The following is an 18004-nucleotide window of genomic DNA, read 5'->3' as shown; positions in this document are numbered from 1 at the left end:
CCTACCACCAGGGATCATGATTTGAACAAACGTGAATTTACACTACCTGAGGATGCTTCCACATAAGTTTAAGCTTTCCTGGCCAAATTGTATATGAGAAGATTTTTAAAAATTTACTCTTTATATTCCTTTGTAAAATTCGACCCCCCCCCCCCCATTGTGGGCACGCCCTACTCCTGGGAGTTATGATTTTCACAACTTTGAATCTACACTACCTGGGGGATGCTTCCACATAAGCTTCAACTTTCCTGGTTGATTGGTTTCCGAGGAGAATTTTATGGATTTACTCTATATATACATTTGTAAAATTCGATCCCCCATTGTTGGCCCGCCCTTCTCTTTTGAGTCATGATTTTAATAACTTTGAATCTACACTACATGAGGATGTCTCCACACAAGTTTCAGCTTTCCTGGTTGATTTGTTCTGAAAAGAAGATTTTTAAGTATTTACTCTTTATATTCCTATGTAAAAATTCGACCCTCTCCATCGTGGGGCACCCACCCTACCCCCGGGGGTCATGAATTTCACAACTCTGAATCTACAATACCTGAGGATACTTCAACACAAATTTGTGCTTTCCTGGCCAAATGGTTCTTGATAAGAAGATTTCTAAAGATTTCTCAAAAAATCTCAATAATTCCTAATTATCTTCCCTTGTAAAAAGGTGTATTCCTTAATTTTCACAGTTTTGAATTCACTTTGTCTTAGGTTGCATTGTGCCATGTTTAGTTGAAATTAGTCTGGCGGTTCACAGATGTCAAAAATGTGAAAATTTACGGACAGACGGACGACAAACATTTCTTAAAGATTTCTAAAAAAATCTCAATAATTCCTAATTATCTACCCTTGTAAAAAGGTGTATTCCTTAATTTTCTCAGTTTTGAATTCCCTTTGTCTTAGGTTGCATTGTGCCATGTTGAAATTGGTCTGGCGGTTCACAGATGTCGAAAATGTGAAAATATACGGACAGACGGACGACAAACAAAATCTGATCAGAATAGCTAACTTGAGCTTTCAGCTCAGGTGAGCTAAGAACAGAGAAGTCATATATATCTAGACCACTATATTGAACCTATATTTTAGTTAAACCTTGTACTGTGTTGCATCTGATGACTTCTGAGGAACTGGATCCATAACTGTTCTTTGCAGACATATAAAACCAGTATGTCACAGAGGGTTGAAGATTGCTTACGTGTGCAACATGAAGTTCATTTTCACCATTGTCGTGAAAACGATAAGACATATTAGTTCCATCTCGACCATTCAAAATAATAACAGTAAAAAGCTGTGGATCGCCGTGATTAAAAGATGATATCCATTGAACTCTGGCTTGTGTTCTTTCACATATGACTGATATGTTCCTTGGTGTCTCTGGTCTTCCTTTTCCTTAACACAGATTCATTTGATTTTTTTCACAAAAATAATTTTAAAATTATGTTTTACTATCTGCTCTCATATGTTAATTGTTCTACATCAAAATGTGTTTCGTTTTACCCTTCCAGAATATCTTACTTATAACAACTATTACACAATAATATTAGAATTACGAGAATAACATTTCAAATTAAATGTACAGGTATTTCGTTTCAAGCTCGAAATATATAATCACTTACTTTGTTCGATCACAATCACAAGAACTGTTGATTCTCCAAAGATATTGCTCGTTCGGAGATAATAAAGCCCAAAACTACTTTGATCAACAACTGTTTGCTTGAAATAAATACATGTAGTGAAATTATTCTCTGCATTTCTTGTGATATTATTTATCATTTGGTTGTTTCTTGTTCCGTTTTTATACTCTAATTCGTAAAGAGGCTTAGGATAACAATTATCGTGGTTGAAAATTCAATTCCCGTTGTGAACGTCACCTCTAGTGTAATTACAGTCTTATCTGCTATCGGTTTGCCTATGGAAAAAAACAAAATAAAAACTTAAAAATAAAGTCGTTTTTACATTTTTACAGAAAAAAATATGACTTTGAAATTCACATTCTAGGGGAAGAGATTAAAAAAGAAAATGATAACGACATATTTGAATATACAATTCATAAATATGGGGATGAACATAGTTGGGGGGGGGGGGTTGGGGGGGGGGGGGGGGGGCAAAAATAGGTTAGGTAATACCAATAACAATTTTTTAACGAAATTATTTTTTGGGCAAACAATGGAAGTGAATGTACTCTGATTTTAAGCTTTTGAACAACATATTAGAAATTCGGACCATCCCTCCAAAAAATATTATATTGTGATCACCTTTATACTTAACTTTAGTCAAAACTTGGAAAATATGTTGTTACAAGTCGGGGTGCTGACTATTCCATTTAACATATTCGATGTTTACTATGCAACCCAGAACAATTGCAAAATAAAAAGCAACACAGATGATGAATGTTTATATCAAAAAATGCCTTATATTTGGAAATATATTTGGAACTAAATTACGTAACGGTAACAGTTACTGACTTTTGGAGTTCAATTGACCCACCTACTAACGTATATTTAAATAAAGCGACAATCCACACTCGGTTTGAATACGTGTAGGGATCATGCTTTGTATTTGTCAGAGTCTGAAATATTCATCTGGAAAAAAGTGTTAAAACTAGAAGATAACTCACAATTCACAATTAGTTCAACCACTGCTGTCACCGTGCGACCTACTCCATTATTGACCACAAGAGTAAAGTTTTTTGTATCAATGCAAGTGGCTCTTTCAATGGTGAATGTAGTAGTTGCCACTGATAACTGGGTTTTCAACAGCTCTGTCTTACTATACCTGGATACATCTGACAGCGGGCTACTGGAAATATTTCGAGTTATTGTAACTTTCTCACTCTCATTTACTATTTGAAATTGTCTGCTCTCTATGGTAGGTGGGTCTATAATAAGAAATAATTAAATTGAATCGATATCAAAATCCTTTTAAAAGATTGACCTTAAAATAAAACGATCTGCTAAATGGATTAAATGAAATAGTTTAATTAATACAACCGACAAAATGTATACTTTTAAATCTAGAGAATGCGGGAGTTTGTTCTCGTTGTAATACTTGACAAAAATTCAATTTCGAAGGGAAAAACAATGCCAATTTTTTTTCCATATTTAAAAATATAATTTTTTCACTGTCATAAAACAAAGGATACTTTCACTTAACACTTAATTTTTCAATGTGTTTCGGTCACTATTCTCACTTTTTTATTTCGCTTAAATTTGCTTCAAGTCATTTGTTACAGATTTTGCTCTATTTCCAATAGAAAATTCATGATCATTATGGTTTGAAACTGCGTCGCAATAACATAATGTGTTGTATTCTTTCATACCCTAATTGCTATGCAAATATCTGGAATTAAGACTTGTCTGCCCTTGATTAAACAACAAATTTCTACATATGTACAGGTGGACCTACTATTGTAATGACTGGCCTATGATTAGAATAGAGTTGCTGTAATTGAACAACTCTCTCTTTCTCTCTCTCTCTCTCTCTCCCTCTCTCTCTCTCTCTCTCTCTCTCTGTGTGTGCAGTATTCATTTTTAGATACCTCAAAATTCGTCACAAGTATAAGCCATTATTACCATTACCACTACTTAATTTTCTTGAAGAGATGCATTACATTTCCATTATATGAGTAAAGTAATGCATTACCATTACCAATAAACCTAGATAAAGAGTTTTTAAAAATGTTTTACATAAGACATAAATTTACACTAATTAAGATATACAACATATATACTGAGCACCACGTATATATATATACATGTATATATATATAAATATATATATATATATATATATATATATATATATATATATATATATATATATATATATATATATATATGAGAGAGAGAGCATGGTCCATACAAACTAGTTCAGTGTATGGTTCTTGAACATAGTCAAGAGAATGGTGATTTGTATGTTGAGCTTCTCAAAACAATAGATTGTTTTGATACTTTTATTATCCTGAGGGCAATGTGTGTTGTTGAAACATGTTTCACAGTAAAGAATTTATTGAACGCACAACTAATTGAATTAATTTTTTAATGATATTTAACTCTCCATTACAACACTCTTAAAAGTGTGTTGTTATAATGAATTATATTGTCAAAAATAATTAATAATACAGTTAAAATATGTTTATCTCATGAATCATTTCTTTTTTCTTTAAATAACTTTTATTTATTTAAGTACAATTAACGTTCTTCAATTGATTACAATTTTATGAAGGAATATCCATAAAAAAGCATAGTAATGCAAAATACTCCCTAGAAATCTTCATAAACATGCTTGCAGATCCTCACAACCCAAACAAACGCACAAACATACAATTACTATGAAATTAAGACGATTTTGAGATGGATAAAAGATTCTTTTCTTAAAGATATTTACGAGAAATACTCGAATATAAACAAATTTGCGCTGACGATTTATTAAATCCGTAAAAAAGTGGGCGCCCTCATAATTATTTAGAGAGGCAATACCTCAATTTTTCTAAATTTTTTTTCGTCGCAATTTTGAAATGTCTCTTATTAAGAGTCTAAGTGCAGTCATCCTTTAGCTCTTAATATTGAAAAATATAATGCTAGTATATACTATAAAATATATATTGCATACATTTATATTTGAAGAATAACATAAATCAAATAATAAACAAATAAATAAAAGCAATCTTACAGAGTACATTGATAATCATAGACTGACTATTTCTTCCCTTCTCTCCATTTCCATAATTATTTTCTGCTGTACATTTATAGGTACCAGAACTGGTTCTTTGTATGTCTAGTAAATGTAGAGTGGGTCCATTCTGTCTGAATCCCGCGTCGTCTACTTGGATCCAGTACATTGCGGTAGAGCTAGGATTGCCAACGTTGGCCTGACAGGTGATAGACACGTTGATTCCTTCAATAATATTTTGTTGAGACAACGTCTTAACCGTTGGGGGGTCTGCTATATGATGTTAAAACAAAATGTTACATTTGATGTTATACATGTAGTTTCCAATTTACGACAAAAACGAGTATTTTTAAAAATGCATTGTTTAATTAATTGGTATGTGTGATGTTTATGCGCTTGTATGTTTACTCGGTATTTATATCTTTTCATTCTCTATGACTAATTTTAACATACGTTGTATAATGTATATGTTGTACATTAATGTCATTTCTGTAATTATTAAGAGTTAATTATGATTTCCGAACATAAAACATTCCAAATTAGCAAATTGCTCCAACTAATTAACAGGTCAATTGTTTAAAAACCTAATTTATTTATTTATTATATCTTATTTTAAACTAGAAACAATATTCATAACTGCAGGAATGAGAATAGAAACACGACAGGAATGTTCTCTTTGTCGATTCTATTGGTTTTATTCAAAATTATCTCTAAAATAACTATTAAGCAATTAAGAATGAAAAAAGATTAGAAGTAATTTCACTCTATTCTTACAAACGACAGACCCCTCCCCTCCAAAAACAATGATCAACAAAAGTTAATATAATTATATTTAAGTGTAGCTTTGCCATTCAAAATAGTATTTTGGACGGTAGAAATTTGCCCATAATGAACAAATGCATTTGTATCAACTAGATAGAATATTATTTGAACTAATAATAACAAGCCGTATTTTAAAATAATTATATTAAAGGTACAACACTCAGAGGCGGATCCAGCAATTTGGAAAAGGGGGGGGGGTTCCATTTGATGAAAACCCAAAATTCATCATTTGTCAAAAAACAAGGACTTTTTGAACGTTTTCCGTTCGTATACATCTGTATTTAATAAACATTTATCTCATCACTATCTATTTCACATCTATTTCAACAGCAGAGTGCACTGCATTATTGAGCGTTTTGCCGTTTTGGTTTAGGTAAGAAAGATTTGCATAATATCTAGCCACAAGAAACCCAAGTCTCCAGCAATGAGAAAGTGCTTCTATGCTTCACAGAAAAGAAACACTAAGAAGCAAAAAATAACTGAGACTAATTACGACAAACTATAACAAAAATGGATATTTTGTTAATTTTTTTTATGTCTTTGATGTTTTTAAATTCTGAACTATTAATCAATTTTGATTTCTATCGATTGTATTTTTTGTATGAAACGAAGTAAAACTCATCTATTTTAATTACTTAAGTTAATTTACTAAACAATACATTTGAAAGCGGCTTTTTAAAGTAAAACGAATGCATGTACTCGAACTTGAACGTCATTTTACTCGATGGCTTGTCAGTTCAAAACTGTATAAACTACATGTATAATCATTTATAGAGTAGAAAATGCATTGTAGATGTTGTGTTATTAGCGATACTGCTTAATTTTATGTATTTTTTCTTTAATTTTCCACATGTTTACTCAATGTAGTAAACACCAGATGCTGAAGGGGAGTACAATGTACTTTATTTCGATAAAAAATCGATAGGGTTTTTTTTTTATATATAAGAACAAAATTAACGAAATTCTTTAAATAAGCAATTTTAAAAGCATTTATTTGAGATAACTCTACTTTTTCCATTATAAATGAGGAAAATTCATATGTCCCAGAAAAAGGGGGGGGGGTTCCGACCCCCGGAACCCCCCCCCCCCTCTGGATCCGCCAATGACACTACTTGTTATTTTATTGTTCATCAATAGTTATTCTTTTATAACTCTTTCGATTAATTACTAAAGAAAATTTCAACCTACTGGGAGTGACATGCTGTTTAACCAGCTTACAAACCACCCCCCATCAAAAAATTTACAAAATCAAATTTCATACATAACTGTATTAGACTACGACTGACCAATGACTAGAGTATTGATTTTGTAACGTACGTTCTCAGCATCCGATCGCTTATTCTAGAAGTAATTGATTTCTGTATTGTATAGTTATACACTAAATACATACAAAGAACATTGACGACCGTCGTCTTAGTGTGTGTGTCCCTCTCTCTGTTGTTGTAGTTGTTCTCTGCTGTACATCTGTATGAACCAGAATCGTTCCGTTGTATGTTATATAACTGTAGAGTGGGACCATTCTGTCTGAATCCTGGGTTATCTACCTTGGTCCAGTAAAGTGTCGTAGAGCTCGGATTCCCAGGGGTTACTGTACAGGTGACTGATAAGTCTCTTCCTTCTATTATGTTTTGATTAGACAGCGTGTTTACTAAAGGGGGGTCTGTGACCAAAATAAATATAAATCGATAAATAATAAAATCCACAGAGAAAGGTATCTTAGCAAACATATTTTGTTGAGAATTGAAAAAACATCAGTAATTCTTTAGAATAATTACGTATAAATTAATATACAAAAACAACCCACATAAAACATTGACGACCATGGACTGACTGTCTGATCCCTTCTCCCCATTACTGTAGTTGTTTTCTGCTGTACATCGGTAGGTACCAGAATTTGCTCTGTGTATATTAGGTAACTGTAGGGAAGCTCCATTCTGTCTGAATCCTGGGTTATCTACCTTGGTCCAGTAGAATGTAGTAGTGCTAGGACTCCCCGGGGTGGTGGTGCAGGTGACAGACAAGTCTCTTCCTTCCACCATGTTTTCCTGAGACAGCGTATTCACCATTGGTGGGTCTGTTAAAGTGGGGACAGAAATACTAGTAAACATTGTAAATTTTATATCAAAACTATCCCTTGTACTCTCATCTTAGATGTCTTGCAAAGACAGGATGTAAACAAATGGAGAGTTTGATTTAAAAACATTTTAATTATAGTAATGGAAAATTTTTATTTTATTTTAAAGTCCAACTGTAACACATTTTAAAATTGCATATCTCAAATTGTTTTGAATATGTAATTAATTTTGACATAAAATAATGTAATTTTTCTAAAATTTTGTTTTAATAGAAAAAATACTTTTCATTTGTATCCACATTCACAAGATAACATTTCTAGGGTTTGTTCCCGTTTTGCACACATTTGAAAATTAGGTATCGAAAAAATGTGTGCGAAACGGGAATTTGACCAGGTGAGATAATTGCTTAATTTTTATAGTCTATATCACAGTTCCTGTGAGGGCAATAGACAATAAAATAAATAAAACATCTACTCGCAATTGATATTTACATTTATTTTATGTAACAATTTAAAATGCATAAAAGAACATTTACATAACAATTAACATTCATGCTCTTGAATTTAATTTCAAACATCAATTGGTCATAAATAATTTCATTATTTTATTTAACAAAAAAGATTATTGTAAAAATGTTGGATATGTAAATAAATGCATTTGCTTAACTTGCTGTCTATAAGAAGTACATGTTTAAGGTTTGAAGAGAAAATATATCTTAATATTCAATAATTGCTTTTGCTAACATAAATCGAGGAAATGTGTCTAGTGAAAACGCTGCAAAATATTTTTCATTTATGCTTTGGCGTGAATAATCGAAGAAAATAGACAAATTGTATGATGATATGATAAATAGGCAATTTTATATGCTTCAAAAGCTGTTATATATTTTCACAAAACCTATCAAAAGTGGACCTAGTCCATGCATGTTCAACCTTCTTCAGATTGAAGTATATCGAATCAATATTAAAATTATTATTTTTGTTGGAATTATTTTTGCTTCATGTATTTAACCACTGATTTGAAAAACCAGAAAGTTACCCGCAATATTTACTTAAGCGGTGACAGCATAAGAACTAATAATTGTCGAATCAATATCAGAATAATCATTTTTGTCGGAAATGTTTGTGCTTCATGTATTTAGCTAAGTACTAATCTGAAAAATCAGAAAGTGACCCGCAATATATACTAAAGCGGTGATGTCATAAGAACTACTGTCGAAGTCGCTACTTCAAAGATTGAAATATTTTTTGATAAAGATCTGTCTCCTTTCACAATATTCTTTCTGTTGATACCAATCAACCAATTATAAACATTCGTTTAACATATTTTGAAACCAATTGTTAAAGAGACACGAAGTACCCCAACATCTTCACAACGTCTTGAATTTGTAAAGATGGTCAGTGAGTGGAAATTTAAGACTAAAAATATCATTATCTTTATTTTATCAAATGAAAAAAAATGGTGATATTTATTAGTTATTAGACCTTAAACACAACAAAATGTCTATAGATATTATTCTTGTTTTATCATAAAGGCGCTGATAAAACACAGGTAAAAATCCAGGTAAAATCTTTGACTGAAAGCAGACTATAATTGCTATCACAACACAATTCACACCTTTTGTTCTATACCCAATTATCAAATGTGTGCAAAACGGGAACACACCCATTTCTAGATCACACATACTTACGGTAAATAGCATCATAAATCATACGAACTTTTTCCGTATCGAATCGATTTTTATTACTGTATATTACTTCATTGTCACGATTTTAATTTTTCACTACATATTTTTGTTACTGAACCTATGTAGACCATCTTTGACAAATAAAAATGAAACAAAAAGAATGGTAAGAGGCAATAACAAATTTTAAAAACGACAAATTTCTAGCAAAAAGATAAGATACATGAGGCATATGAAATATTCAGCTAGTATACAATCATATCAACTTTTATTTAATTTTATATGATATTATTTCTGATAGTTTAAATGTAATTATTTTTTCTTCTAATTTTTAAAACACATATTTTTTTCAGATTTTGATGTCAGCTGGCTGGTAAATTTGCAAAATATACATGTATTATTTCATTGCAGTTTCCAATAGTATAATTCATAATAATATTTTAGAGCCCGTTAAAAAAAATTGATTTTCCCCCTTGGTGACAGTCTTGTTTTCGTCAGCAGCTCGCTAAATCCAGACGCCCGTCGCTTCGCCTGCATCAAAGACATGCCGCCGAAACTCCCATGCAATACGACCGCATTAGAGCTGGCTGGATCACTTTGCAGGCATCAAAGAAATACAGCTCTCTAAACGACTATGAATAAGGACTGTTTAGTTTTCATTCCCATAGACTTATATGCATGCATGCAAGCACATATACATGCGTCTACTGACAAATGTTGTTTGTATTTTGATTTCTTGAACACTGTAGGTCACAGATTATTTACATGTTTGAATTATACCGATGCATTCACTTTCTTACTTTCTATCTCTTCTCTCATTCAAGTCACGAGCGGTAAATTCTTAACTCCGCCTACTACGGTCCGATTGGACAAGGGTCAGTGCATTCTAATAAGCTCAATCGGCTGCAACTATAATTAACGACATAAATTATTCAGAGTGCTATGATAAGAACAAAAATAAGGAGATTTTTTTGAAAATATGGCTCCATCGTCACCAATATCTGAAATTAAACAACTCGTTCCTCAACTAAAATCCTGTTTTTGATACCAATACTCAGACTTGAGACTGAGTATTATATTGACTCCAGAAAAGTTGGTGATGGCGGGGCCTGATGAGGCCCTAGCTAAGGTCTCTCTCTCTCTCTCTCTCTCTCTCTCTCTCTCTCTCTCTCTCTCTAGTGTCTGCTTATGCTTAAGCTACATTTTTATTTAGTCACTTCAAAGATACATATTAATTTTTAATATTAGAATCAATAAGCAAAACAATTGTTTTCCGACCTGCAGTGTACTATCTCTGGTGCAAATGAACTGGTTTTACCACATGCGTTGTTGTGGCGGCGGCATGCTTATGATGCCAGCGAAGTTAACGGCTGACTAAGTCTAACGAGCGGCTGACGTAAATAATTTTGGGGGTTTTTTTTGTTTTTTTTAACTACGGTATTTACTTCCATTTTTTAGTAACGGTATTTACTTCCATTATCTCTGAACTTACATTCCACATTGAGTATTTTGTTTCCAAATGTTGGTGGTTTGTTGCTGTTTGTAGCTCTACACTCTAAGGTCTTGCCGTTGTCTATTCTGTTTCCCGTTAGAGTGAAATGGGTTGTATTTATTCCCGCTCTGCTAGTGATGTCTTTAGAACCCAGGTACCAGGTGATGGTCGGAGCAGGGAATGCATCACTGTTGACTACACATTGGATTACTTTTTGGATGCCTTCTCTTATCGTCAGTTGGTTTTTATTCGGAATCAAGGAAACATTATAAACACTAACTGTGGAATGTAGAATCAAAAGGCAAATTTACATATATCAAATTTTCTTATCTTTCAGCATGCATTTGTTATAACAAGTTTTCATGCAGAAATAATTTTTCAAACTTCTGAATAATGCCAGCACATTAAAAAGAAACCCATATTTTTTGTTGATATTTGTCATCATATATTCTAGCTGGGGAAGTCAAACTAATTGATGTTTCTTATAAAAGACCTATTCATGGCTATTGAATTGATATTTTACCTATCATTTATCTTAATTCACATCTTGAGGGCACCCCAACACACATTCTAACACATCCTGGCGACTTGTGTAATTTAAGAGCCACTATTGTATGAGAAATCACTATCATTATAGTAACAAATTAGCCCTAATTATAGATTGGAACTCAAGAAACCAGTTTGCCTATCTACAGGTAAACATTTATGTGCAAGAATTCTAGAAATTTATTGATGAATGTGCTACTTTATATATTTTTAAAAGTTATGGAAGAGACCTGTGTTTGTTATGAAGATGAAAAATGACGATACCAAACTCTCAACAAATTCTCAACAAATTAAGTGATTATAAGTGGGCGTATTGATATTTTTTGTTTACTGGTGAATAGATCGTTCCGTGCTACGCAAAACATGTACATTTAAAAGGTAGATTTCAAGCTGGGTTTTTTTAAGCATAACCTGAAAATTCAATGCCAAATTGCAACAGACTACGTCCACCAACCCCTTACAAACTACTACAGTCATACATTGTACTTTTGTTAGTTTTCTATACTGAATTAAAATCTACCGTCACTGATATTCCCGAAAATTGACTGACATTGTCTGTACATTGTATGTACATTTACTGTACAGAGATACTGTACCCCAATGTATCCCACTGTACGCTACTGTATATAGCTACTGTATTCCACTGTAGTCAACTGGACAATACTGTAACTACCCACTGACCATCACTGTACCCCTCCCCGACGGTACGGCACTGTACGGGGTTCTGACTAACACTGCACGGTACTGTTATTTGCAGTTGCACTTTTGAATTGCAAAAATAAACTTGAGACAAAAAAAATCAATATTTAAAAAAAAAAACAGATAAAAAGATAATCAATTTTAATTACCCAATAGATTTCTAATCTCTCTCTCTCTCTCTCTCTCTCTCTCTCTCTCACACACACACACACACACACACACACACACACACACACACACACACACACACACACACACACACACACACACACACACACACACACACACACACATGCATTACCGACCATTCGAGGACTATGACACCCCACCTTCCTCCGAGGACCATACTTTCTAATTGAGCTATTGTTTCAAGATTCGGTACTTTAATAGGATATGGCTCTAGTTACACTATGGGAGGTTGCAGCATGCAGTATTTAGGTAATTAAAGCATGGTATTTTCACTATGCTTTAGAGGACGTTCCGGTTTCGTGAGAGTACGTTGTGTTAACTTGAGAGGACGGTGTGTTAACTTGAGAGGACGCTGTGTTAGCCTTGAGAGGACGTTGTGTTAACTTGAGAGGACGATGTGTTAGCTTTGAGAGGACGGTGTGTTAGCCTTGAGAGGACGTTGTGTTAACTTGGGAGGACGGTGTGTTAGCCATGAGAGGACGGTGTGTGTTTTAACCATGAGAGGACGTTGTATTTATCTCCCACAAAGCAATCAAAGTTTTTACTTTTGATCAATCTTACTATGTACTGTAAAAACGTGCGACATGTGTTCGCAATGATTTATTATTTTTCATGCACAATCGGGAGGTGGTATCAAAATGCGTAGGTAATATCCTGAAGTAGAAGGCACTTTTATTATTTCCTGAGAATTTTTTTTATAAAGATTGAATATACCTTAAAATGAACTAAACATATGAATGTAACCAATCATGGAAAACATAAGCTATGAAGGACAACAGTTCTGGAAATAAACTTAATAAATTTCTAAACTTTAAACAGAAAATATTCTTAGAATTACTTGTTTTAGGGGTTATTTTCCTATCAAACAACAGTGTCGACAACAGTCGTCAATTTCAATTTTTTTCATAAAATCTTTGCAATGCATGTAGTCTATATTGTTTGATATGAAATTCCTCTGAAATTGGTGTTGGAACTGAGCTCATTACATCAAAATTAGCATTTAGGATGCATGTCATATGCTAAATGTCATATGCAAAAAAGCTTACATCATGAGATTTAACAATTCAGTGTATTTGATTTTAGAAAAGGAAAACCTCCAACATACTAGAAACCGATATGCTAAATGGAGTGGTGTTTTTTTGTATGTTACTAGTACTTGTTGTATTCATGACTACATGCCAATGTATAATAGTGGATAGTAAATAGATATTCCCCTAAAAAAACTCGATAGAGAAGTATTTCTCTCTGAAAACTGGCCCCAAAAAAGTAATCCCCGGAATAAATTGCACAAGAATTGTATTTTCCTTAAGTAAATCCAAACAAATGATTTTTATTTTTAAACTTTCCAAAAAAAAAAAGACAAAAGATATTCATATCCTATGAACAAAGAGGATGTTGCAGAAAATACTGCTAAATTAATCGAGAGTATGGGAGTATGGTGTTCCAATAGAGCCACTTTAAAACTTCGTTGTGTTAGCCGTGAGATGACAATTTGCAGTAACCTTTAGACGTTTTATCACATCCTTTATATTCTGCTTAAACGATAAAATAGCTACTATTTTCACAATACTTTTAGTACATCATTTTTAGACGCATGACGTTAAAATAAGAAAGTAAAATTGGTAAGTAAAATATGGTAATAACGAACGGTGTTCAAAATCAAATGTCCAAAGGAAAAAATACAAAACAGGAGCAGAGCAAACAAAAATCTCTACAAAAATTAAAGAGAGGATCAGGTGGTTATAACGAACAGTGTTCAAATTCAGAAGTCCAAAGGAAAATTACAAAACAGGAGCAGAGCGAAAACGGGCCTCTATAAGAAATTAAGAGATATGATCAGTTGCCATGGAGGAGTGAGCATCCTCTGCTGACCGGTCACACCCGCCGTGTGCTCTTTGTGGTAATCGGGAAAACGAAAAAACCCGTAGACAATTCGGTGATTAATAATGGTCTTACAATACGTATTTTAAAAAACCCTCAGTCAGCATTCGAACTAGCGGAAGTATTTTATCAAATTGTTTGTAAGTAGCTAACCTCGTTTTAGAAATTGTTCATAAGTAGAGCATGCCCTTGCGTATTGAATCAAATGAGAGACAAATATTCCATATGCTTTTTTTCTTTCTATCTCTCGTATATAACTCTTTTGCAAATTATCATATATATTTTTTTTTTGCACCAATACCATATATATGTGAAATTTTAAAAAAGGTTCAATAAAATGTTTCAAAAAAGCAAGTAAGCAAACTCCATATGCAGGTGATAAAGGTATATTGCTACGTAACTAAGGTAAGTTAACGATAGAATAATTGATGCATCATGTTTCTCATAGAGAATTGTTGTTATGTTATTATTAACGTCTTTATCTGGTAAAATATTTAAATATGAAATAGATGACTCAGACTGAATCCGGCAAAGTATAAATTGATCTGACAACCTAGTGTCTGGCTAAAGAAAGAGAATAAAGAGACAGACGGACAAAAAGGTTTCATGCAAAGCAACTTGAAATCGTAATTCTTCCCCGTTATCTTTTCTCTGACGGCCCAGATACAATATATTCATCACGTACATTGTCGACTTACACTGCGACACAACAAAGTTACTGCCACTGCCAAATTATTTCTTGATTCAACCTATTGATATGTTGTTAGCTTTTATTAATGATTAATGAATATAAATTCACAAGTACAAGATAAATTACTACAACTGAAATAAATGATGAGTGACAACAAATGAATATACATGCATGTATCTCTGATTCACAAAAAATGGGTGCATCTTATTCAAGATATTTAAATGATACGTATATAAGGTCAGATAATCAAAATAATACAAGAGAACGTGATAAAACGTATTAACTAGACCGCATATTTAGATGGGGATAGGAGTGGTATGAACCCCTTCCCCCGCTTTTTAAGAGAGAGAGAGAGAGAGAGAGAGAGAGAGAGAGAGAGAGAGAGAGAGGGGGGGGAGAGACCTTTCGATGCAATATTTAGCTACAGAGGCCAATGTTTCATCTTTTATCTTTCATGGTTTTGTTGTCCTTAATTGAATTATAGCTTATAATAGATGAATATTAAAATAATAACTTTCCTCCCTAACTACTAGTTACAATAAAAAATGTTTAATTTTCAATAATAAAAACAACAAGAGCAAAGCTCGTTGCTCGTTGGTAATGGAAGACTCTAATAAGCGTGCGCTATTTAAGAATTTGAAAGAAAAAATGGGACTATTCGTATAGAATCAAAATAAAATCAATGTAATCTTATCAAATACATACAGTACCGATCAGACCCAACCTTACAAAAAGTAAACCCCAACTAAACCCTGGGTTTACTTTCTGGGTTTACTAGAGTGGAACCAGAGTAAACCCCAAGTAAACCCAGAGTGGACACAGAGAGTAAACCCCGATCAGAAGAATACCCCGAAAGCAGACGCTACATGTGTATTCGGAATATACAAGGGACAGGAATTACAGGCAGTAGGATGATAAGATAAAATACATGTCTGCTTCACACTTAAGTGCGTATAGTTGACTCCAAAAGCAATTTTCGAGTAAACCCAAAGTAAACCCCGAGTAAACCCAAAGTAAACCCCGAGTAAACCCAAAGTAAACCCCGAGTGCACCCAAATTTTCAAAAAGTAAACCCAAAGTACACCCAGAAAGTAAACCCGGGTTTAGTTGGGGTTTACTCTGGTGTTAGGTTGGGTCTGATCGGTACTGTATATAAGTCAGTGTAAAAAAGTACATGTACAATGTAGATGTATTCTAGTTCATTGTTGTATCAATTAAAAATGTTTTTACACCCAAGAATTCAGACACGTAGCAGAAGGGAAGGGGGGGGGGAATGGGGGACTGCCCCCCCCCCCCCTCCCACTTTTTCTCGCAGCAGACACATTTCTTAAGTTACATATATAAAATTGAATTAAAGTGGTGTGCCCCCCACCCCCACTTTTTGGGGTAGCATATAGAAATAAAAGAGAATATAAGGACATCAAGAGTGAAAATGAAGGTAAAGGAATACAAAGTACCGCCCCCCCCCCCCAAAAAAAAAAACCAAAAAAAAAAAAAAAACTACGCAACCCCCCCCCCCCCCTCCCTCCAACGAATTAAGATTATCAAGATTTTGAGATTCGAGAATTTGCTTCTTCTTTTTTTCTTGTCAAGGTTTTTTTGATGAGGAGAAATCTTAGTATAGATTATTCTTATGATAGCTTTGGTTTTTGCAAAGTTTGACATGATGGACTTAACTTTTTCCTAAGATATTTCTAAGCGTATAAACTTTCTTAAGAATAATCTTAGCCTGCCTGACGGTCTTTTTTACAATTGACGACTACATTTGCAATTTGCGTGCAATTCTTTTTCTGCGATCGTGGGGGCAATATAAGAGTGTGTCATCTTAGGCGTTTACTCAATATAAGGTATGAGAATATTTACAATTATTTTACGAAGAAGCTCTCGTAAACATTAAAGAAAGACAAGGATGATGTCCTGTGGACGATTGCTCGAACACCGTCAATTGTACATACGATGATCAATAACCAGTGGTATGGAAATCACAGGGCTTCCTAAACCTAAGGTGGTATGGGACATTTGTCGATATTAATGTGGATTAAAGTACATTATGATTGAAATACTTTCACCGGTTTAGAATTTTTATATTTTACAATACCTAACCAAAAATACCTTTAAAAATATTTTGAAAGGTAAAAATTGTAAAATCCACAGTGGGATTCGAACTCATGACTTATAGAATCATAGTAAATCCTCTAACTCACTGCGCTACGCACTTAGATGACAAAATTGGTAAAGAAACTACTTATATAACTGCACTAAATTTTATTGTTTATTTCGATAAACAATACGTCACAACATGGAAGTGTCCCATACCACCTTAATTGAAAATGCCAAAGTGTCTTTAACATAGTACTGTACTCTTCCGGCACGGTCATCGCAGACCGATAAGGTAAAAACAAAGAAATTATATTCACAGTACGAATAACGGCTTACGAATCTTATATTAGAATGTGTATTAATTACAGGTATAAATAAACAAATCTATCGAATGTCGAATAGCCAGCACTAGTATTACATGCGCGGTTCCAGAGGGGGGGGGGGGGTCGCCCACCCCCCCCCCCCCCCCCACCCCCACCCCGAAAAAAAAATCTTGAACCGCACAGAGGCGAAGACTTCAGTGCGAAGTTGCGAAGGAGAAGGAGCGATTGTAGTATTGCTCCTTTGCCTTTGCAACTTCGCACTCTCGCCTTCGCATCTTCTCGCTTCGCCGTCGCATCTTCGCACTTTCGCGCCTTCGCCTTCGTACTTTCTCTTTCGACTCTTCGCACTCTACCATTTCGTCCCAGAGGCAAAAGTGTGAGGGTCGAAGTGGCCCCATCGGAACATCATTAAAAAAACACACCTATTTAAACAAGCCGATAAAAAAACGTACGGTGTCGTGAGAAAAAAGGAACCATTCAATTTACTAGTTAAGATTCCAATTGAATTTAAACTGTTTGACAATACAAGCTTACTTGTCTTATAATACGGATGCGAAGTGTGAAGCTATAAAATAAAAGTCTACAAATTATAGTACGCATCCATTTAATATTTTTGAAACATATATTTCAACTTAAAAGCTTCACGTCGTCATTGATGGTCAATGGAGAAACTGGTCGCTAACCTCTTTATATTAATGTATTTAATAGAATGGTTTCGTTTTGGAGATGCGAAGGCGAAAATGCAAGGGTGCGAAGGCGAATAAGCGAACTATTATAAGCGTATTATCGCTCTTTCGCATCTTCGCAATTTCGCCTTCGCCTTTCAAGTTTGT

At 33.8% G+C, this 18004-nt stretch overlaps 1 pseudogene; it reads right to left on the bottom strand.

Annotated features, from left to right (window-relative positions):
* The window catches only part of LOC128169661 (hemicentin-2-like), a 143719-nt pseudogene that overhangs the window by 8974 nt on the left and 116741 nt on the right, over window positions 1–18004 (bottom strand).

This window comes from Crassostrea angulata, unplaced genomic scaffold (genome assembly GCF_025612915.1).
Source record: "Crassostrea angulata isolate pt1a10 unplaced genomic scaffold, ASM2561291v2 HiC_scaffold_167, whole genome shotgun sequence".
NCBI classification, from domain to species: Eukaryota; Metazoa; Mollusca; class Bivalvia; order Ostreida; family Ostreidae; genus Magallana; species Magallana angulata.
This window is presented reverse-complemented; position numbering and strand designations above follow the sequence as displayed.